The sequence below is a fragment of the Carettochelys insculpta genome, chromosome 2 (genome assembly GCF_033958435.1).
Source record: "Carettochelys insculpta isolate YL-2023 chromosome 2, ASM3395843v1, whole genome shotgun sequence".
Taxonomy (NCBI): domain Eukaryota; kingdom Metazoa; phylum Chordata; order Testudines; family Carettochelyidae; genus Carettochelys; species Carettochelys insculpta.
This window is the reverse complement of record NC_134138.1, coordinates 51,304,287-51,329,380: the sequence shown is the minus strand read 5'-3', so window position 1 is coordinate 51,329,380 and position 25,094 is coordinate 51,304,287. Positions and strand designations below refer to the sequence as shown.

General features: G+C 42.9%; 1 long non-coding RNA gene across 1 annotated transcript in view; it reads left to right on the top strand.

The window, feature by feature from the left end:
• Nucleotides 1-25,094, top strand: part of LOC142008504 (uncharacterized) — a 71,858-nt gene that overhangs the window by 154 nt on the left and 46,610 nt on the right. The window lies entirely within an intron of this gene.

Here is a 25,094-nt window from a genome sequence, read left to right as displayed (position 1 = left end):
GTGTTATGGGGTGTGGGGGGTATGCAGAGTTTCATTTAATGTGTAAAATTTTTCATTAATAGTTTTCCTTAAAATGCATAGATAATTTTTTGCAAGAGAAAACACAGAGCTGCCAAACTTTCAACTAGAGATATGAACAAGGCTTGTAAAAAGTAGGAATAAGACTAGACTGGAGGAAGTTTGGAGTAATTATTAGCAGATGTCTAATGCAAAGTAGCAAACTACAATCACTTATATATAATGCAAGTAAAATATAGTTTATGCTAGTATCAGCAAAAATATTGGATCTCTTCAAAGACTATAAATATCAGAGGGGTAGTCCTGTTAGTTCGTATCAGCAAAGATAATGAGAAGTCCTGTGGCACCTTATAGACTAACTGGTTTTTTGAAGCATAAGCTTTCATGGGCAAAGACCCACTTCGTCAGATGCACCTGCTAAAGTGGGTCTTTGCCCACGAAAGCTTATGCGCAAAAAAAAAACAAAACGGTTAGACTATAAGGTGCCAAAGTAAAGACTATAAAAGTTAACTCCGTGGATGAAAAGACTCACTTTGCTAGAACCCACTCAGATACTACGGCATGAATTCTGGCTGGTTGAAGTTTAATGGCATAACTCCCATTGACTATACCCACAGGCCCTAAATTTAAAGAACTTGAACAAGTCATTTGCAGCACAATCTGAGTTCTAAGGTGCTGGAATTTAGCCCCAGCCCCAGACATCCCAACTCTTTGGCAAAACTGAGCATTTGTCCCAATTCCTCTTGCCAGCTGATCACCAGCTGCAAAGAACAAACAGACCAGTCCTGGACAGGAAAGGAGTGGGGCATGGATGAGCGGCTTGGGGTAGCAGGGAGATGTAATCCTCTATCGCCCATCTGCAGACAGTTCAGTCAGGCTATGTTGAGCCAAATTCATCCCCGCTATAGCTTTGTATTTGGCTTCTTGTTGGGACTGTCTAATTAAAGCCTTGATCGTGACTTTTGAGCAGAGCTCAGAAATGTGTGTTTGAGGTGTGGGGAAGGGGGGACCATACCTGTCTGTTGGGAGCTCGCTAAAGCATTGTTCCTCAAGGAGGCCTGCTGCCTTTTGGAGTTAACTGGAAAACACCATATGCACCACTCCATCATGGGTGCTTTTAGCTGCATCCTTTGTCAGGGTATCAACTAGCTGCTGAATTAGTTGTGTCCTTGCCACAGTAACCTGAGAAAGAAAGGAATCCCCAGGAAGGTCTGCCACATGCTAATGGGGAGAAATGGGACTTTAAGAAGTTGCTTACCTCCTTTTCTCTCCCCACATTCCCCAGTTTCTAGGGGATAGCAAACTTGTCTTTTTCCATAACTGGTTTTAACATAGAGTAGACCCTCGAGTTACGTGGGGGTTACAATTCCGCAACCACTGCATAACTTGAATTTTCATGCAAGTTGAGGGGAGGCAGGAACCAGGCTGCAGCCTGGTTCTCAGCTCCCCTGGGCTTGCAGGAATTGGGAAACTGTCCAGCCCACCAGGGCTGGTCAGTTTCCTGGCTCCCAGAGTGCCAGGGAGCCAGAACCAGGGGGCAGCCTGGTTCCTGTCTCCCTGCTGCTTGCTGCTTGTGAGACCCGGGAAACTGATCAGCTGGCCAGTTTCCTGGGTCCCGCAGTAGCAGGGAGCTGGGAACCAGGTAGCAGCTCCTGGCTCCCCTCCACTTGCAGAGAAGGGAAACTGACCAGGGCAGCAGCCTTGCTAAGTTTCCTGATGGCAGCCAGTGCAGGGGAGCCAGGAACCAGGGGCAGCCTGGCTCTTAGCTCCCCTCCACTCCTTAGAGCCAGGAAAGTAACCCAGGATGCTGCTCTGCTCAGTTTCAAGGCTTTGCAAGTGAAGAGGAGCTGGGAGCCGCCTCCTGCTTCCCCTCTCCTTGCCATTTCAGGGACTGGTAAGCCCCTCCTGTGAGGAGCAGCAGTGATCTCAACACAGCAGCAGCCTAACCACTGGTAAGCTTCTTGTGGGTATTACAGCAAGATGGAATGTTAAGGAGGGCTCTGAAAGGGGTTAATGAGTTCAGTTTCTGGGTGTTCGTAAGAGATTCTCCCAAAGGCAGCAGAAGCAAAAATGTGCTTGAACCTGAGGACAGCCATACAGGGTCAGACCAAAGGTCCATGTAGCTGAGTATCCTGTCTAGTGACAGTGGCCAATGCCAGATGTCCCAGAAGGAATGAACGGAACAGGTGATCATCATATGATCCACTCCATCATGCTTGTTTGACCATCGAACAAATGGACCAGGGAAGATGGCATCATGGGCCTACTGGACACCAGGGCCGATTGCTCAACATTTTCTAAATGAAATATTTTGATTTTTTTAATTGAAAAAAAAAAAAACCTTTTCATTTCAAGTTTTACAGCAGCCTAATAAACAAAATAAAATGAAATGTTTTTTTCAAACCCAAAATTAAGCTAAATTCATATTTTAAACTGAAAAACCAGTTATTCATGCAGTGGTAATCCCTGACTTCTCCCCTTGAAAACTAACTCCATACTAATCTATGCTTCCACAAAGCCTAGCAGCTCCATAAGACCTACTCCTTCTCATGCTAATGGCCTCTCACTGTGATCTGATTTGCAGGGTCATCCTCCCTCCTGCAGTACGGTAAAAATCTTCCAGGTATCGAGGAAGCTCCAGCCTCTTCCACTTTTTTGGAACATAACTGCAACATTCAGGGAAGATTAGATATCCTTGACCCTGGCTTGCTGTCCTGAGTATAGTGTAGCATATAGCTGCATAAGCATATAACTGCATGATAGCCTGTTCCTTAAAATAGAAAGCCACGTGTTTTCTTCGTTGATTCTTTTGTGTCTGCCAGCAACCTTATATAGCATCAACTACTAGACTTTAGTATCTCGTCTGCACACTCTGGGGTGGATCACATCATTCATTATCCTCAGCTTTGTTCTTTCTTTGCTGGATGAAGAGGTTGTATGTGGGGCGGGGAGTTGTTGGATCAGTTGCTCATCTCTGCTGTAAGATCAGTGAGTTCGGTTCCAGGAAGCACTCTTTTGCTACTTTCTCCTGCGCCGTATGTTCCTGGGGAAATTATGAAGGGATTTAGACTGCAGTTCTATCAGTGTGAGGATGGCAATTGACTCTAGATTTCAATTTCACCAAACCCAAATAATCAGATGCCTTTGTTTTTCAGTGCCGACAGAAACTGGGGATGGGATGACAGCCAGATGGCTAATGCTCAGTCTCGACGGAATGTGGTAGATGAGTGAGGAAGGATCCTTAGGTGATAGTTTTTATACCCCTAGCATTCAAGTGTTTGCTTCCTGCAGAAGAAGATCCCAGGTGCAATCCCACGGGCTGATGATGGCCAAGACTGCCTTTCTGTCTGCATTTAGCTATGCACTCAGGACCTTTTCTTTCAGACCCTGTGACGCATGCCTTTGTAATTGCTGGGAAACAACTGTTCATATAACATGCAAATGCCCACCTCTTGAGTGGTATAAGCTGGTGGGCACACAATACAAAAGCCCTTTGCTAGCTGTCTTAGCTTTCTATTTGGTTCTGGATGTAATGTAGGTGTTGAATTTGGTGTATAAATCCCTAAATGATATAGGCTGTAGTTGCCTGAGACTGCCTCTTTTCCTGTGATCTTCCCTGCTCACAGCTAGAGTTAAAGCTACCACCTAGCCCTGTATTTTTAGCAGCATAGGACTGTGGTCTAGCTAGGCTGACCATCTATCCCCTTTTTGCCAAGACAGTCCCATGTTTCAGGCATCAGGAAGGCGTCCAGACTTATTTTAACAAAAAAGGGCTAATTGTCCCATATTCACACCTCCTGCTGAGCTGCCCTCCTCCCCACATCAGTGCAGCTGCAGTTGCAGATAGCAGGAGCTGGCCAGAGAGCATGTGCAGCACTGACCAGGCAGGTGTGCAGACAGCAGCAGGAGAGAGAGCTTGGGGCCCTGCCATCTTTTAAGGCAGGGCATGCTGGGGCGGGTGAGGAGGTAGCATGTGTCCCCCACTCACTCCTTGTTTAGGACTTTAAGGGGACCCCTCTTTGGGGCAACTGCCCCTCCAGCCAGGGAGACCCCTGCGGAGAGATAGCCTCATTCCCACTGCAGTGCAGGGCAGACACCAGCGGAGCTGGAAACCCCCCATGGGGCAGCCACCTTTTGCAGCTGGGGAGCCCCTCCCTCAGGGCAGGGCTGCAACACTGTTCCCAGCTCTCCAGAACTTGGGGCATCTGTGAGCCACACCCACAGGGCTGCAGCCCCATTCCCAGCTCCCCATGGCATGTACATGGTTACAGTTGGTAAATGATGACTTTGTAATGTCATATACACCTCTTTGCAAGACAAGAAGAAAACTTTTGCATTAGAAACCATGAGCATGTAGCATTCTCCATTATAAACTTCTGGCTAACTTCAGTTCCATTAAAATATATATTTTTAATTTTTTACCTATCAGTTATAAAAGTGAGGTATGTCTTTTTAATGGGTGCTCAATAAATATTGCTATATTGAATATTTGTACCACATAGGTCTGATTGACTTCCATTGAAGTCGCTGAAGTCTGAGCAATTTTACCAGGTGTCTCATATTTGGCATTGGGTCACCTGAGGTCTAGCTCATGTCTTTCATTATACTCAGGGCTGAATTTACTACCACATTGTTTATCAGGGTCCAGACAGGCTTTCATAGCTTAGTGATTCCAAAGTGGGTTTGCAATCAATACAGAAATGCTGGCAACCCAGGCTCAGGAAGGAGGTAGGTGTTTTGTGAAACACAGTCCTTGATGTCAGTCACAACTTACCTTCGGAGATGGGGCACCTGACCTGGGTGCAACCATAGCAGTATAGTTGGAAATAACATCCCAGGACTGCTTCAGTTACAAAAGAAAAGAAAGGGAAAAGAAAAGAATCATTCTTGTCTCTGCTTTATGATACCCTGGCCAGCGGCATGTGAATTTGTGCTCTTTGGAGCCTGCTAACATCACTTTCAGCTATAGTCCTCATCTCCAAGCCTTAAAAATGCTAACAATACTAGAAAACAAACTGGTTTTGATGACGGAATTTCTTTTGTATACACCACAGATGAGCGTCCCTTTCTTATCCACAATCAACATTCAGGCCAGGTCCATACGTTTACATATTAGCTAATTTGTGTCCCATACATCTCTCCAACATCTTTAGCAAATTGCCATTCAGTGCAAGTATCGGTATTCATTTTGGGGATATAACAGGTTAATATATTCCTGTGCATGCTTTACTTTGTTCCTCTTTAAAACTGAACATTATCCAGCGGTGTTAAGTCTGTTATCAGATTTCTAGGCTTAATGAGCCGGAGAAACTAGAACACAACAATTTTTCTTCCACTGATTTAGAAGAATGTGGTTTTTTTCAGAGAGCACTTGCTGTTCCTTGGGTTTCAGTGTTTTTTCTTAAATAGAAATGTGGATTATGTTGATTCTAAGAACTAAGCATAGGATAATACGTTTGAAGTGCACATATTAACTGATGCCCTGTTGTCGTGGTGAATGTCTCAGCTGTGCTATAGCTGCCACGGGCCCGGCTCCCCACCTCGAGAAGAGATGGGGCCAAGGGAAGGAGGGGGAACAGGCAAGGCTCAGGGCAGCCAGCCCTGTCCCCCGCACTTCCTCAGAGCTGCCTGAAGAGTGGCAGCACAGTGCTCTGTGGTGTTTCAAAGGGCCCTGGAGCTCTGGCTGCCACCACTGTTACTTCAGCAGTGGCTGGAGCTCTGGGCCCCTTTGAAATAACAGTCCTGGGGGCCCCAGTCCCCTTTGTCTCCAGTTCCCCAGAGCCCCCAGTCACTGGGCCTGTCTCCAGTGGATGAAGAACACTCACTCATATGATGTGTAAAGGCTGATGTAGTATCCTGGTAGCAATGTAATGTACCACAGGGGCGTACAGTTCTGGGTCCCAAGCTGAGTTTTGCTGAAACTTCTGAATGACATAATCTCCCCCACTGGCTGATCAACAGAGCAACATCATTAGGGATCAAGGGAGCACAAAACAGCTTTCCTTGGCTGTGCCACAGAACAGGTCATTGCTGTGCCTCAGGCTGCTGCTACACTACCATTCTCCTGTCGGGGTTGCGGTTCTCCTGTCCCCCCACCACGGTGCTGCACCCCCAAACACACCCCCTCATGCAAAATGCGAGATACGTGCATTTTGAAGGCCCATCTCAGGGGATGACAGTACTTCCTTTATTTATAGCTTCACATTTTTAAAATAAAACTATAGTATCCAGTAACAGCCAAACTTCAGGTAAGGATGGCTATAGGAATTCTACCTTCTTTAGGATTATAGTAACTCCTTACATTTTGTACCCTATCAGTAGTTCTATACACACTTCTAGGAAGACACAGTCTCTTCCTTGACCTGAAGGTGACATCCTCACTCTGTTGACGTCCGTAGCACACCTGCCCCACTCATTGACTTCTATGTGGCCTCATTCCACCCCTCAGTCAAAAGAAAGCTAGGAATAGAGAAAGAACAACATGAAATCACTTTTCAAAAATCACTCATTTCATGCTGGCCTCGGTTCTGCAAATGAGTGAGGCATGCAACTAAATGCCGTAATGGTATAGGTGCAATGTTAAAGTTATAGAGCTAAAAAGACTAAGTCAGGAATGTAAAATATCAACAGGAGTGTATGTCTGCCAAGTGACACAGGTGTCTTCTTTTCTATTTTCTGGTAAAAGGTGCAGTGTAAGGCACAATGTTACTGTTTCAAAAGTAAAATGCGTAAAATGAAATGTACAGGAAGGGTGAAACTAAAACTGCTTTTGGAAGCTTTATTTCTTCATTTTTTTCTTGACATTTTCTTATTTAATTGTGTGACCTTGCCATTGTGTTCACATTGTAGTTAAATTATGTATGTGATCAAGCAAATGCTTCCTCTGTTGCCAGAGTTCCCTTACTAATATTTACCTGTCTGCCATTTGTATTATTGATTTACTTAAGAGATATCTACAATATTCTCTTTATTATCTAGATTTACTTTCATCTCAAAACAGCTCACATAGCAAAGATGATGAACAAATCCCTGTTAAACATGGGTACCTGAAAGACTGCGATAGCTAAACAGAATCTGGAAAGTAGAGGTGCTAACAATGAGTCAGTTGAACTGTATTCCATGGCTTTCAAAAAGTAAATGAGACAAGAAACATTCACCTAAGTAGTGCATTCAGTCATTACTAAGTTTCCTGCTTTGAAATTATTCTCTTGTTTTCTAGAGATAGTAGTAATTTATCTTGGCTCACATTGTGCTCACTTGTAAGAGAAATTTCGTTGCTCCTTGTTCAGAAGGTAGTCTAAGCTGGGACTCCGGGGGGACAGTTGGTGAAATGTACATCTTTTTCCAATATCCTCAATGAATGCTATACAAACTGGACTCCATCTTTTATATACACAAGCATATTATCGTAAATGGTCTAAAATGCCAATTAGTTTTATTGCAGGATGCTTTCAAGCACTTTGCTTCTTTTTTTATAAATTGATTGAGGATATTTTCTAATGAAACTCCTGAAACAAAAAACTGAAACATTCTTTGCTTCTGAAAACATTTTTCAGTTAAAAATAAGTTTAGTTTTCAAAAATCAAAACTCTTATATTTTTAACCAAGAACACACACACACACACACATTTGAAAGCCATTTCTTTCTTTTCGGGAAGTTTCATCTCGTTTTCAGTGGGGTGAGTGAAAGAAGAATCACACACATTAGGCCTGAGTCTGAGATGGTATGCAAAATTGTTTATGTTAGACTCCTTACATTAACATGGACTCCTCTAAATTACTTCCTTGAAGTGGTCAACATTTTTTGTCAAAACACTTCTTTCAATTATATTTCAATGCCAAATTTTCATTTGCTTCATATTCATGTATATATGAATGGAAAAAAGATAATTTTTGTGATATATGTTGGGTTGTGAGTTCTAGTTGCCAGCAGACAACCTGGAAAATTGGAACTGAGATGACAATTTGGCATTGAAATGTAATTGAAAGAAGTGTTTTGACAAAAAATGTTGACCACTTCAAGGAAGTAATTTAGAGGAGTCCATGTTAATGTAACAGCAACGAAGGGTCCTGTGGCACCTTATAGACTAACAGAAAAGTTTTGAGCATGAGCTTTCGTGAGCACAGACTCACTTCATCAGATGCTCACGAAAGCTCATGCTCAAAACTTTTCTGTTAGTCTATAAGGTGCCACAGGACCCTTCGTTGCTGTTACAGATCCAGACTAACACAGCTACCCCTCCGATACATGTTAATGTAAGGAGTCTAACAAACAATTTTGCATACCATCTCAGACTTTGGCCTAATCTATGTGATTCTTCTTTCACTCACCCCATTGAAAATGAGACGAAACTTCATGAAAAGAAAGAAATTCTATTGGTGGAAAAAATGGGAGAAGAATTAGGCTTCAGTGGATTATTCCTTTTTAAAAGGTAATCAGGAATGGTCCCCTTTTAGAGGCATCCATTCATTTTCACTTGGTTTAACAATAAGCAAGAGGGTTTCAAAAAATGGGTTAGTGAAAAATTTGAGTGGAAACAGTGACTAGTAAAAAGATTTTGTTATAAAATACTAAAAAGCATACAGTAATAAAGGTTTTATAGAAATTACCTTCTGAGATCTTGCTATAAATATTGTAAGCAAAAAACAAATTTCCAAAATATTCATCCCCCTCTTTCTACTGTTACTAGTAGCCAAGGGGCATGCCAAGAAATGTAGACCTTTCCATGCTCTGGGACCAGCTGCCTAGGCAGGGAGCTGTCCAAAGAACTACAGCTGTGAGGGTGCCTTGGCTTCTTCCATCATGCCCTGCAGCCTCCCCCTGCACAACATAGCAGGGAGGAAGGGAGAGAAACTGGACATGGAGGCGGGTATTCGTACCCTTCATGCACATACACACATGAACGGGTCTGGGCTTTAAATCCTTTCAGTGGATTTTAGTTCAGCTCTGTGGAAAATGGTTTGCTGAGCAGTTCTGATAACTTCCTGAATGAACGTTTAGACATTAGAGTTCCATGCGAGTTATGTTTTTGCAGACATAGTGTTCTTATTAAAGCCTCTCTGTTCATGGCAAATTATAGGTGGCAGAAATATGACACATTATGGGAAAATACAATTTTAAAACCTCTATTTTTACCCCCACCTCCAGTGGAGCTGATTTCCTTGAATTCACTTTTAGATTACAAAAGATGGAGATGTGCATTCTGGTTCACAGAAGCAACCGCATTCTGATAAATCCTGGTTTTTACGTTTGCCTCTAACCAGACATTTGTAATGTCTTAAAGAGCCACTTATGAGTACAAAAACCATAGGCACTAGTGTCCTCATAATTCCATCATACATGAACTGAAATACCATGAGAAAATCTGATCCTATGTTATTTTAGCTCCCAAATTGGTTCCTCTTGGTGTTTAAAAAGTTTTTAAAGAAATGTTAACACAAATATACGTATCAGACCTGAAACAATTAGCCTTCTGCTGATCAGAAGAGAAGATTGTATTTTGTATTAATTATTGATAAACATGGAATTAATTCCATTGGCAAAAGATATATGGAAATATTAGTTGCCCGATGTGTAACTGGTATGTACGGAACATTGAAACATTTCTCTTTGTAAAGAGAATAGGAGTAAAAGTTTCATAGTGCTCAACTCATCCTTAACACAAATCAGAAGTGTCTTCTGTTATTGAAATGGGGTAGTCTAGCATTCCAATAATTAATGGCAACATTGTCAATTACAGGCACAACGTACTGTTATGACAGACAATCATTAAATCAAAGATAATTGATGGCTCTTGGATCTGCAAAGGAACATGTTTGAGACTATTTGGACTGTGCCGTTAAACTGTATGTGTGAATAAGCAGACCTGTGCAAACTTCTTTATTATTATTATTACACAATTTGAGGTCTGATGCTGCGAATCCTTACAGGAGCTGGTTATTCCTCGCACAGGCAACCCTGCCAGCTTCTCCTGGTACATTGGGAGCAAAGACATTGGCTCAGACTCTACAGTTCAAATAATCAGCGTTTGGTGAAAGACTGGAGGGGCACAGTCACAGGCACCTTTCAGCCTCCCCAGTCCTCAACAGTCAGGCTGGTCTCCCAGTACAAATTAAAGCCATATTAAAATCAGCTAAACTAAGTCAGCTGTCAACAGTCTGCCGGGGCCATTCCGCAGCTGACAATAGTCGGGAGGCCAGGACAGCCTGGCCGTGCACCCTTTTGCTCAGGCATGTGTGTTACATGTTAAAAGTGGGAGAGCAGAGTTCCTGAAAAGAGGGTGGTGTAGGAGCTGTTGTAGCTACAAGGTGGCTCTGGTAGGATCAAAGTCTTCACCTAAGTTTCTTGCTAGGTTTGAAGACCAGAAATTAAGAACAGAAGGGTTAAGTAGCTGGCACAGCAATACAGCCAGAGTTATTTAAATGTCAGGGCTAGTTGCTACTAAAATAGGGTAACCATATTTCCCTATGTGAAGACAGCTGGTAAAATTGCTTGGAGTTAAGTGAGTTCAATGGCAAAACAATCAGAACTGTGCCATACAAATATTCAGTATAACATTAAGTTGACTGAGCACCCATTTAAACCATATACTGCGTTATTGGAACAAAAATAGGCAAACTTAAAAATATTTATACCTACAATGGAGTGGTTATTGCTCTATAGACGTTCCTGCCTTGTCCTCATCTTGCTGTGCTCCAGCATGTGGGCTGGTAGTGAGATGTGTGTACACACACACACACACACACACACACACACACACACACACACACACACACACACACACACACACACACACACACACACAGAGAGAGAGAGAGAGAGAGAGAGAGAGAGAGAGAGAGAGAGAGAGAGGTGCAGGAGCCAGAGCAGGGGCCTGGGGGAATGTGCAGGAGGGCTGGGGTATCTGAGTGAGCTGCTGGAAATCAGGGCTCGGTGTGTGTGTAGGAAGGCAGGAGTCAGGGATAGGGGCAGGAGTTTGGGCAGGCCACTGGGAGCAGGGAGCAGCCCTGGGGCTGAGTACTGGAACAATGTAAGCCACTGGATATTTTTGCAGCAGTATAAAAAGAGAATGAAACCTACTTGGCCTGTTTAGCACCTCCCACCCAATTACATTTCACTGGAGTCAGTGGATTTACAACAGATAAATTATGGTGCCTATATGTTTCTTAGTTTCTGCCTTTGGGCCACCCTTTTCTCCCCAGCTCTGCAGTCCTGGCCTAGCTAGCTCCTGCATTCCCCAGGGCAGAGCCAGACTAAGATAAGGGCTGCAGATTAATGGTTCAAATACCCGTTCCCAAATAAATGCTAACACTTTTTGGAAATCACTTATCTGGAAATCCAACTCTAATTGAAAAGTCAAAGAAACAGAAGCTGTGGGAAAGTTCTTCCAGTTTTTAATTTACCCTACGTCAATTGGTAAAGTAACACAGGATTTAAAAAAAAAATGATCAGTTTTCAGACAGTTACAAAATTCCCAAAGAATTATCTTGTAAAAATAATTCTTTCCCTTCTAATCCATTAACACCTGTGCAAAGTGGAGCAGCCTAACTCCCTACCCCCACCCTATTTCTCCCATCACCTCACCTTTTTCTGCCTCCTCTGAGGGTGAGGGGGCTGTGGCTCTGGCCTTTGAGGGAGGGCACAGGCTGAAAGAATGGAGCAGGGGGTGAGCTTCCCTGGGCGGGGGTCCACCTGCCACACCTGCCTGAGCAATTAAAAAGTGTCTGGGGCTTCCAGTACCTTTTAAATGATCAGAGATCCTGGGTACTTGCCCCTTTTGCTCCCCATCCATGAGTGGGCCAGGCTGAGCCCCCACCCACATTCCAACCCCCGGGCCCAAGCCTGGAGCTGCCTCCTGCTGCACCCCAAACCCTTCATCCTAGGCTGTACCTCAGAGCATGCCCTCCTAGCTGGAGCATCCTCAGCCCCACTCACACCCCAGCCTTCTGGAGCAGCCTGGAGCATCTCCTTCCCATATACTGAACCCATAATTTTTGTGTTCACCCCAAATCCTAGGGGGTCCCACAAAATCTAATAGCCCTGGCCTCCAGAAGAGTTAATCCACCCTTACCAGTCCTCCTCCATGTCTCCTTCTTCCTGTCTCTGCTCCCTCCCGAGCCCTGTCCCACAACCTTCATGGGACTCCTCCAAACCCATCTAACCCCTGGCCTGGGCCGAGCTGCCCTTTACTCCAGAGACTTGCCTGTTTGTGCTGCCTGTGGGCTACCAAGCTAAGTGGAACTTCCCCAGAGCAGTCCGCCCTTTCCTCCAAGTGGCTGTCCCCATTCCCTGCCATAGGGCCCTGCCCTCCCTACTCCAATCCTATTACCTGCCAGCAATGTGTTGTGGTGGCGGGAAATATCTGAGACAGCCTACTCTGTCCTTCTCAAGCAGTGTGAGCAGAGAGTGTAGCAGCCTGACTCTGGCTTCTGATAACCTCCCCTTTCCTCCACCCCCTCTCATCACCTTGGTGCCTGTTTAAACAGATTGTTGGTAACAGTGAGTTTAAAGAGCTCACCCACCTCCTCCAGCCTTTCCAGCTAGCTCTTTAAACAGACATTCCCTGCTGCTTAAGGAGCTGTCTCTTTAAAATTCAGGTCCCTGCTTTGCAACATATAGGACAATTAACCTTTTTAATTTTTTAAATTAGGACATTCTCCAGGGAGCTAAAAAAAAGGTATAGTCCCAGCTAAAATGGGATGGATGGTCACCCTACACTAAAGGAAAACAGAAAGAATAGAGTATGTCTGGTGGTGGTGGAAAACCCAGGGAGACAATGAATTTTGATATGGAAAAGATTAAACTCAGGAAAAGGAAGAATTTTGTATTTTTCCACTAGTTTCTGTGCTTTGGAACCACACATTACTGGGGCAGGAGGATACCAGCTGGTAATTAACAGGTGATTTTCATGGGACTATGGATTTGTGTGATATGGCAGTTGTGATAAGATGCTATTATAGGTTGAACTGCTCTAGTCCAGCACCCTCCATACCTGACTGGTGCTGATTGAGAGAATTTACTGGATGACAGACTGTCAATATTGTCTAGCACATTACCAACACTTCCACTGTTTACTGGGCCCTTGGAAGGCATTTAGGGGTAAATTACAGCTCAATAACAGCACAGAACCCTGATAGCCAGGACTGGTGGGTGTAAACAAACTTTATGGGCCATGGGAAACTTGGCCACCCAACATGATAAGTGGTCATCCAGATAACTAAAATCATGTTGGATCATGTATGCTGCTGGATGAAAGAATACCGGACTAGAGAGGTTCGACTTGTAGGGTATTAATTGTTTGTGTCAGCAGATATATGGCCTGTTGTGATCCTGATTCATCAGTGCGATACATAGCTACTTGACCCCATGCAAAGCAGGTGTGAAATGTTAGTGCATAGTATAGTTCACTAACTTTTTTCATTCTTTTTGTACTGATGTCAGGATAGTGGTGGCTCAAAGAGTCAAAGACTCCACTTATGTTCATAAAATACTTGGTTAATTTTCACTTGTGAAGGAAATGGATGGGGCATAGTCTGACAATAGACTTCGGTTCCCATCCAAGAAATATGAAGGCTTTCTGAAGGAGAGAAGTATTAAGTACATATATTCTTTCATTTATTATCCTCAGGCCCTTAGGGAAATAAACCATTGTAATCGAGTTTGAAAGACCATTTGCAAACTGCTGACCTAGAAGGAAATCATTTATCAGGTTTCTTTAAGAACTACCAAGCATTCTGACATGCAATAGAATGGCCCACATATCTCCTGCTGCAGGGAGGAAGCTACAGAGCAAGTTACATGTTGAATTCTCTTAAAAAAAAAAGATGCAGTGGGCTAGAAATAACACAGTTTGTCAAAGTAAACAGTACAGTACAGAGGTACCCATCATGAGTCAGATCCTTGCAGCGCTCAGCACAGCGTGTGGTGGGGAACCATTTTGTTGGCTCTATGCCACCTGAGGACTCTCCTTACCAAAGGGAAAATTTCCAGTGGAGATTGCTTAAGATAACTTTTCAGCAACTCCATTCAACTGGAAAGGTGCAAAGCACTTGCCCTGTAATTCCAGGTATTTATAATTTCTGCATGGCTCTTTATCAAGTGTTTGGAAACCCAGAGTTTGTGTTGCATGTGCATCAAGAAATTCCATTTTTTCCAAATTGTTTTTTGAATAGGATCTTTTAGATGTGGGCAATATGGAATATTCTGCAGTACCAGGAAGAGCAGATCCTAGCTGTCAATTCCCTTGATTTGAAATTGCATATTTGCTTATCTTTACAGCAAGAAGTTGTGCCAGGCCAGGTTCCACAGAATGCAGAAATCACCTGTAAGGGTCAGAGGTTTTGTTATTCATGTGATGAAAATCTGTAAACGCACGTGAACTCTCTGAGTGTTGTACCTCAGCATTCAAGTGAACTCTCTGACTTCTGTATTTGGGAGCAGCCAGAATTCCTCCTGCAAGCACCTCGAGCAGAAGCACAAAGTGGTAGCTCTGCTCTCCTTGAAGGGGAAGTTGGATACTCTGCACCCCAAGCACAGTCAACTCTGATGTTAGTGTGAAAGAAAGAGAGACTGTGACCCCACCCTTCCCAACACTCTTCAAATAACTGGTGCTTGTAGGGCCAACAGGGGCTGCACTTCCTAGTGGGATTCTGGCTAGACATCCTTTGCAAAGATGTATGAAATCCTTGTATCCCACCTCCTTCCATATGCACCTCTAAGAAGGGGCTAGCCAGAGGCCAGCTATGTTTGAGTATGCTTGTGTGATAGTCTATTACACCGAGCAAGCATTAAGCTTAAGCAGCTAATGAATTTCTTGCCCTTGGGCATGGGAAAGTGAGAGTCAGACATTTAGATTTCTCTTTTCCTATTACTGCAGCTATTTGTTCTCCTATGAATAGTGCTCATTCTTACTATTCGTCTGCTGGCTGAAAGGTAAGACACACTTCTCTGACCAGAATCACCAGAACTTCTACTATGGCAATGGCAGTTTCACAGAAAGTGCAGATTCTGTCAGGGGATGTGCTAGTTTCATGTTGATTTCAGTCAGAATCATATATACACATGTCAAGGCAGAATTTGGCCTGAATAGTTTAGGGGGAAATTCTCAATGGCATAAAATGGCAGTTAGGTTCCTAACTCCTGCTGAAAGTCCATAAGAGTTGGGATCCTAAGGCTCTGTCTACACCAGGCAAAATAAGTCAACTGCAAATACGTAATTCTAGTTATGGCAATTGCGTAGCTAGAATCAATGTATCTGCACTCAGCTTACTTGGCTGTCCCAACTGAGAAAGGTCAATGGGAGAGTTTCTTCCATCAACCTCCCTTACTCCTCTCATCGCCTGTGGAGTGCAGGGGTCAACTGCGACCCCTGAGAGTTTGATTTTGCACATCCCTACCAGGTGCACAAAATAGAACCTCAGAAGATCAACCCTGAGTGGGTCAATTTTCCTGGCTAGTGAAGACGTAGCCTGTAATTTGTGCCTTTGAAAGTCTGCCCCTTAATTGAAATGTTCCAGGAACTTTGAAGCTACCTCTGAAAATTCATTGGTGCAATCCTGGGTTGCTGCAAGATATAGCCCCTTTGATAGTTTTACTGATCTCTTACTACAAAAATGATGTGAACTCCAGAGTTTTCATGAAGCTGCCATTAATTTATTCTACATTTATTGTTGCTTCCAACATTGGCTCTCCCCAAAGTGGATGAATATTGAATTGGAAAAATCTGTTTTTTTATGTTTCAAATAATGGTTAATATTGAAAAGTCCTTCTTTAAAAAAATCTTTACACGTAGCATTATTCCATAATCTGAAAGACATGATATCGGGTTGCATACTTGCCTTCCACAGTGTTTGCTCTAGTCTCCAAAGTAAGATTAGAAACATTTATTCAATCACTTTTGTTCTATGTGACCAGATAACAACATTGTAATTCTATTTTGGGTAAGGATACAGGTCCCTGGATTCCAATGTCATCAGATTCCATAATTACCCACAAAACAATGGTAGGCAGTGTGGTTGATTCTTAAACATGGCAGATGGATGGTAGAGATTTAGCTGAGATTCAAGTAAACCAGGTCATTTTATTTGATAATGTTGTTTCTTTGTAAGGTTACAGAATTTAACAATGTGTCCTAATAAGAGCTGCTTCTACTGTACCAAGGGAAGGCTATTTTTAACAAACTCTTTAATTGCCTTGCTATAGATTCTTATAGATAGCAGCAAATCTTGACTTCTCTCAAAACTTTCACTTTTCATGGATTTCTCATTTCTCTCCCTCTCTCAAAAATCTTAATTTATTTTCTGTTTTTATTTTAATTTTTTTAAATCTATGCACACCAACCAGGGAGGTGGCAGATCACTTTATTTCTGAGAAGAGCTTCAGCAACATTATAGCAAAGGGCAAAAACAGATCTCCCTGCCTCTGCTCTCCTCCCTGGGCTTTTGGGTTTTGTCAGTTTAAACACTTGAGTTGAGAAAATGACTAAAGCTTCTCACATTGGAATAGGTGGAATGTGCCTGATTTGCTCATTTCCCTCTCCACTGCTGTTTCAGTTTTGCTGTCATTTAAAAAACATAAAGAAGAAACAAATCTCTCTGGTCCAGATTCTGCCTGCTCCTTATGCAGCAACACCAAATAAGGAGATGCCCTTCAGCTTTGTGAGGTTCACATAAAATTTAGGCAGAAAATGCACTTCCTGTGCTCAAAGAACCACTCCTGCCCTTTTTCTAATCTCCAAGGGATGCCTGGTCCCAAATGGAGGTAGGCCTCTGCTTTGCACTGGCCCCAAATGAGGCTGGCATGCAGTGAGAAGTGGCTGTGTTCTCCTTGCCTGCTAGTGCTGTGGTGGGTATATTCTTCTGGTTTGCTGAAGAGGTCTAGATGTCGAGGTGGTTTGCAGCAGCAAATACTCCCTCTGGGACAGCAACGAAGGGTCCTGTGGCACCTTATAGACTAACAGAAAAGTTTTGATCATGAGCTTTCATGAGCACAGACTCACTTCATCAGATGCTGGTCTTGGAAATCTGCAGGGCCAGGTATAAATAAGCCAGAGCAAGGCTGGGGGTAACAAGGTTAGCTCAGTCAGCAAGGGTGAGGCTTACAACCAGCAGTTGATCTGGAGGTGTGAACACCAAGGGAAGGGAAGCTGCTTCTGTATTTAGCCAGCCATTCGCAGTCTTTGTTTAAGCCAGAGCTGAGGGCATCGAATTTGTAGATGAATTGTAGCTCAGAAATTTCTCTTTGGAGTCTGGTCCTGAAATTCCTTTGCTGTAGGATAGCTACTTTTAAGTCTGCTACTCTGTGGCCTGGGAGATTGAAGTGCTCTCCTACGGGTTTTTGTATATTGCCATTTCTGATGTCTGATTTGGGTGCGTTTATTCTTTTACGTAGAGAATGCCCAGTTTGTCTGATGTATATAGCAGAGGGGCATTGCTGGCACATGATGGCATAAATTATATTGGTAGATGTGCAGCTGAATGAACCCACGATGGTGTGGCTGATCTGGTTAGGTCCTGTAATGGTGTTGCTGGTGTAGATATGTGGGCAGAGCTGGCAACGAGGTTTGTTGCATGGATGGGTCCCTGAGTTAGAGTGCCTCTGGGACAGTATAGTTCTCCACTGTCCCTTTCTCTGAGCTGTGTCTAGCAGGTACAATCTAAACCTGTGTGGCTGAGAGGAAGTTTCTTCCTGTCTATATTTAATCTTATGTGCATCTGATTCGAAGATAGTATGAAATCTATTTTCTGTTCTATACACAGAGGATTTACCTTGAAACTTGCAACAGAGCAATTAATGTTACGAAGCATTAGGTGCATAAATCCCATCCCCTAGGTATCAAGAAGAGAATTAATCTCCTGATCTGGAATTAGGTGCATGATATATATATCTGTGAAGATGTTCCCTGGGATAATCACCAAATGTAATTGTAGGGTTTTTTTTTCCAAGAAATACACAGGTTACAAAAAATCCAAATGGGAGAGGGCAATTGACTGATCTAATCACAGGACCCCCTTGTTCATAGTAAGCTAACCTACATTATTCTCACCTATGTTTTAATATTAAAAATGGTCCTCTTTGTTGTCATTGCCCTGTTGCCATATTGTCCAGTCAGATGAATGGACAGGACCTCATTACGCTGTCAGTAGGAACATAAAAGAAAGGGGAGGGGGATCTCATGGTTAGAGCAGTGACCTTATAAACCCAGGTTTATGAGTGCAATGCTCGAGGGGGCAGTCCTAGGACAGGTAAGATTTAAAAAGAGTCTGTCAGGGATGGTGATGCGGCCTGCTGTGAGGGAAGGGGACTGGACTCAATGACCCCTGAAGGTCCCTTCCAGTTCTACAAGTTATGATGTGCATATCTCCATGTTTCAAAAGGCTAAAACAACAAAGGCCTAAGCATATATTCTGTTCCCTACATTTTAGCTTTTCCCTGAAGAATTAGGGAGGCCTCACTTATCCCAGGTAGGAGAGCATCTGAGAATGGAGTTTCAATGAATTCCCAGAAGTTAGTCATTCCCTTCTGTCTCCCTCGTAGCTCCAGGGCTCAGACTTTAACCACCCCACCCCACGTCCTTGTCCTCACCCCAGGGTATTCAGCCAGTTTCTTGATCAGACTGTGATGAGAATATGTTAAAAGGAACATCTACTGTCTGCCTTCCTGCAGATGTATAAAATCAACCAGAATGGAGCAAACTTTGTGCACCCACCCAGCAGACCGCATATTAGTAATCAGATGGACAGAGAAACTTGTCACTTATAAAAAAAATAATATGGATGTCTCCATGTTCTTCACATACATCTGTAACTATGAAAAATTATGGCCACCTCACCATTCTTCATGGATGGAATTGTAGCATTCAGTGGAAACACTTGAGCAAAGTTATATCTAAGCAAGCTCTTTTCCCAGTATTCCAAAGCTTTTAGAATTAAAATAAATATATTCGTCTCTCTTGAAGGATAATAGTGATTGACATTGGATGGATGGGAAATCATCATTGACCTAAACAGGGTGTTGAATACAGAAAAACTCCCAAATCTGCTCTACTAGTTAACACATCATGTCTCTGAAATTCCACATAAATACAGGATAACCCTTTTTAACCCAATTTCTCAGCTTAGAATTTACAGCAGATGACACATTCGTCTCTCTAAACATCTGTTTTTCTAAAAGGAAACCATAACCCCCTGCTCTCACTCAAGGTATTTAGCAAAGATACTGGGATCCCTGACAGCTCTGACTTCTACCTTGACCATAGTGGCCCTCTGCTACAAAGGCCCATGAAAGTGCTTTCTGGAGATATGGAAAAAAAGTGATTGAGATAAGAAGCATGAATCTATCTCAGGTCACTTGGCTTATCCTACCATACAGGGAGAAATATGCTTATCCCCTTCTTTCACCACACTTTTTTTTTCCTTCACATATAATTGCTCTAGAAATTCTAAAGGCAATTGCCTCAGTTAGATTGAAGTGCCTCCTATACCTAACAAAAATAAAATAGGCTTGGAACTCAACAGAAGTCATAATCAGTATAAATGATTTAGGACTACTCTCAGTTTGGAGATGTTCCATGTTCCTAAGAATGCTTATATTTATATATAGACAGGCCAATCACAATGGTATCTTACCTTACTCTCCTGGAGGGAGACCAATCAGAGACCAACCAGGTCATAAAAATGTGAAGACTGTCACAGTAAAAACTTAAGCCCTGTGTATTCCAAGGGCAGGGACTGTGATAGCCAGGGCTCTGCAGAGGGGAAAAAGGGTATGGATGGAAGCCTTCTTGTTCTCTGATACACTGCTCCAGTTCCCTCTGTAGTGAGATTCTCCACAGCTGGCTCTGTTTGCCATGTCTCCTGACCACAACACAGCAATGGAAAGCAATTTAGGAAATTATTACATCTCCTGATTCTTCCTTAGCCTAGCTGCCCCCTCAAGTATCCTTTGGTTTGGTTTGGTTTTTTACTACTGACACCTGGGTCTTGTTAGCACATTAATTTACACAGCAGTTCAGTTCTGCTGCTGGGAAGTTGACCTTTCCATTCTTGCTGTGTGCTGTATAAATTATAAAATGACTTTCTTGGATACTGTTTAAAACCTGGCTTTTTTGCAGGTAAGATTCATAGAGAGTTCTAAAAGATAATAAAACTAAAACTTTGTTACAGACTCTTTTGCTTTAGATAACATTCATAATATGATCTTGAGAAGAGCTGAGCACCAGTAGCTTTCAGTGGAATGCTGGTATTTGGTGTCTCTCAGGATCAGGCCCACTATGTACAGTACAAGCTGCCATAGTGCTGGAATACTCAAAATCATGGCTTATAATATATAATATATGGTGTCCAACATGTTAAACACTAGCCACGTGTGGCATTTTGACTGGTAGACTGTAGCTAGTTGACTTGAACAATAAATGTATTTTTAGAAAAATATGGCTCGTTCACTACAGAACTGGTTGGACACCTTAGTTTGCCTGATTTTTAACAATGGCTCCAACCCCACCAACCATCCACACTTATGTGAATGTCAATATTGTCTACCTGAAAGCTCAGCCTGTTATTGAAGAGCACTGTTAGATGCTTTCAGACGTTTTACCTTAGTTTTATCCAATAGAACTGTGTAGAGTGAGCCAGATACAAAAGAGATGCTTTCATACGTTCAACTGCTGTCACATAAGAACATAAGAACATAAGAATGGCCATACTGGGTCAGACCAAAGGTCCATCAAGCCCAGCATCCCATCTGCCGACGGTGGCCAATGCCAGGTGCCCCAGAGAAGGAGAACAGAAGACAAGTGATTTATCTCCTGCCATCCATCTCCTGCCCTTGTTCTGAAGGCTAGGGCACCATACTTTATCCCTGGCTAATAGCCATTTATGGACCTGACCTGCAAAAATTTATCAAGCTCTTTTTTAAACCCTAATAGAGTCCTGGCCTTCACAGCCTCCTCGGGCAAGGAGTTCCACAGGTTGACTGTGCGCTGTGTGAAGAAAAATTTCCTTTTATTAGTTTTGAACCTACTACCCATCAATTTCATTTGGTGTCCCCTAGTTCTTGTATTATGGGAAAAGGTAAATAATTTTTCTATATTCACCTTCTCCACACCATTCATGATTTTATATACCTCTATCATATCGCCCCTCAATCGCCTCTTTTCCAAACTGAAAAGTCCCAGTCTCTCTAGCCTCTCCCCATATGGGACCCTTTCCAAGCCCCTAATCATCTTAGTCGCCCTTTTCTGAACCTTTTCTAATGCCAATATATCTTTTTTGAGGTGAGGAGACCACATCTGCACGCAGTACTCGAGATGTGGGCGTACCATAGTTTTATATAGGGGAAGTATGATCTCTTTTGTCTTATTATCGATCCCTTTTTTAATAATTCCTAACATCCTATTTGCCTTACTAACTGCCGCTGCACACTGCGTGGATGTCTTCAGAGAACTATCCACTATAACTCCAAGATCCCTTTCCTGATCTGTCGTAGCTAAATTTGACCCCATCATGTAGTACGTGTAATTTGGGTTATTTTTTCCAACATGCATTACCTTACACTTACCCACATTACCCACATACCACATATGTACGGTATTTTGACTGAGCGCTGGTGTTTAATTTATCTCAGAACCAATCATAAACAGATCAAAAGAAAATTACATGCTGGAATGCTGTAATTGCTGCTTAAGAGAAAACTGCTCTGCCTTCACTTGTGACCCACTTGACAGGGCTTTTCGTGTTGCTTAATCAAGAAACCACATCTATTGCTGTTCAGAATTGCCTTTCTTGATTTTCAGTTCTATTTTGGCCTTGAGCTAGCTGGCCTCACAAACGATTATTGATCTAGTCACACCCTCACTCCCTCTGTTCATCTAGCACCAGAATTCCCTGCTTTCATACAGTCCACTACTCTGGGGATGAGAGCCTTCTCCTCTGCCCCTTCTGCCTTTGGACCAGCTTTCCTGTAGCCACCTCAGCAACCCATGTTCTGGTTTCAGCTCTGCACCTTCCACTCTGGGATGCTGTCAGATCTCCCAATCATACTAGGTCAATAGCAGAATGGGAGACCTCCACAGAAAATCCTGATGGTGCCAGAAGTGAGAGCAGTGAGACTAATCCTGGAAAGTGCTGAGAATTTATACTTAAAGTCAAATGCTCCACACTTCTCAGGGTCACAGCCTAACTACTAAGCTGATTGTCATTCATAGTTCTAAGGATGTGCTGTGCTGATAGGGGTACTGTCATGCAGATGAGCCATAAACTGGCTACCTGACTGTTGTTGATGTTAGTCGAAAGGATCTCTAGAAAGCCCCAGCACTGGATCCCCTGCATTGGCAATGCTCCTGTTGATGTCACTGAGAGGTAGGTATCCGAAGGTGATGTAAGACAGGGTTCCAAAGAAGTACAGTGTTGTGAAAAATATGACACGTCCTTTGTTTGTCCATGGACCTCTGTAGATGTCCTCTTTCTTTCTGCTTCCGTTCCCTCCCTTCTATGTGACCTTGAGGGTCAAGGCTACAGCCACCACCCTTCCACTTGCATATAACTTACGAGCTTTCTACTGTCCTTCCAGGTGAGTCCTGACTGTAACTTCCCTCCAGACTCCACAAAACACCACTAGGATCATCTTTCTCTTTATCAGCTCTGTCCTTATTACTTTCTCTTTCCATCTCTCTACAGGTATCCTCTCACCTGCCATATCAAGTTCAGACCTGATGTCGCCACCTCCTAATGCCCCCACAGAATTTCACACCTCTCTACATGGCTAAGTCTATACATGAAGCATCTGTTGACAGAAGTGACTGTTGGAAGGGATTTCCCAGAACAACTTCTGTCCACAGATCACATCTACACGTAAAAGCAGATCAACAGAGCGAGCTGCTCTGTTGTCAGAGGGCAACCAGACTGCCCAGGTCTCTCTCCCCTGCTTAGTCCCCAGCTACACATCTACTTCCATTCTCTCTACTCCTTCCTTTGCTCCCCAGCCACTCCCCATCCTTTCACTTTGGCTGCTTCCTTCCTGTCCTTCTCACACTCTCAGTTTTGTGATCTCCCTACTCCCCCAAGTACCAATTCCTCCTCAAAACCCACTTCATCCAGCAGTCTGTCCTCCATTTTATACGTTGGCAAGATGTGCCTTAGCCTCCCTCACTGAGTTATTCCTCAAAGTGGGTCTCTCTTGTCTATTTTAGATTGTGAGCTCTTTGGGCAAGGTGCAAGGAGGGCAAACTTTCTAGGGCACTGTCCAAGATTTATGATAAGCATGGAAACTGAGGAAAGAAATTTTCTCTTGACTCCCAGCAGCACTGGTGCATGTTCAGAGTGCATGTCATTTTAAAAACCTTTTTAATAGTAGATAAGATACTCCCTTTGTAAGCCAGTATTCCTTCTACATATGATGCAAATACCTCTGGGCCTGTTTGACTCCATCTACACTACAGAGTTATTTTGAGATAATAGCCATTATTTCGAAATAACTTTGCTAGCTTCTATATGATGCATATGTTATTTTAAAATCAGTTGAAACAGCGGCTGTGTTATTTTGAAAACGGTGATCCTCATTACAGATATTCTGAAACAGGCACTATTAAAACACAGAATAGTTCTATTTCAAAATAACCCATAATGGTGCCCAATGGTACAATTTCAAAATGGTGCTATTTGTTTGGAAATGCTATTTCAAAATGCATTTTGTGTGTAGCCGCGTTACTTCAAAATAAGATATTTCAAAATAGTTGTTTCGAACTATCCTATTTGGAAATACCTTTGTAGAACAGCCATAGCCTGAACGACTTACCTAGTTGAAGGCCCAGTGGAGGGTGGAAGAAGCAGATTAAGAGCTGAAGTTTGCACTGTGGGTGCCTTAGAATTCCTGTGACAACAACCAAGAAATATATGCACTAGCAAAAGAAAACTGTTTTGTCTTCACTTGTGAAGCATGACAGGGCTATTCATGTTGCTTAATCAAGGTTGTGTGGGGAGGACCACCAAGAGGGACAAGGAGGGGACAAGTGGGGCAACCCATTCAGCAATTAAAATGTTGGCAGGGTCATGGGGGGTGATGCCACCATGTGTCACCTGTACTTGGAGGAAAGGTCACTGTCAGGAGAACTAGCATTGTGCTTGGTAAACCAGTGTAAGCTGCCACTATTTTTCTAAAAATACATTTATTGTTCAAGTCAACCAGCTACAGTCTACCAGTCAAAACGCCACACGTGGCTAGTGTTTAACACATTGGACACCATATATTATATATTATAAGCCATAATTTTGACTATTCTAGCACTATGGCAGCTTGTACTGTATATAGTGGGCCTGATCCTGAGAGACACCAAATACCAGCATAGTATAGTATAGTTTTAAATGTTGAACATTTAGAAAATGAAACAGCTTGTGAATAGTAAATTTGCACCTTGTTTTGCAAGAAGAAAGGTGAGGCTGTCTCTTAAACTGCACAGAGTTTTAAGGTCTGAATGCCTGAAAATGATGGCTGAAAAGAAAATCACTGCCACATCTGTGCCAGCCCGACTCCTTACCACATGGACTCTGCATGTGCTGGAGTCAACTGTTTGACTGTGCATTGAGTAGAGGCACAGTAAGACTGATTAGAAGGTGACATGATCAAATGCACATGCCACCCGCCTTCACCTAAATCCCTTGACTTTCATCTAACCGCGCAAATGTGGAGCCATGAACATTCACCTGCACAGATTTTAAGAAAAGCAAAACAGTGTATTATAAACCCTGAATAATATTTTCACTAAAGCCTCTTCAGGAAAGGCTAGCAGTCTTCGCATAATTGAGGCTGCAACCAGGATTCCATTGTTAAAAAGTGGATCTCAGCTTTTGAAATGAAGGGGTGTGTGTTTTCAGTTTGTGAAGGAGGTGTTTTAGGAGAGGGCTGTATTTTAAAAGTAATGACAAAGAGGGATAATTTAACATTGTTTGTTGCTAATTCATATGCATCCCACAATGAAACTGCCAAAGAAAACAAGTTAATGAAATTTATTAGCTTGTGTTTTAGGTGGAGTTAACATAGTGCATCCATAATGAGGTTTGCACCCAAGAGCGGACTTGACGTT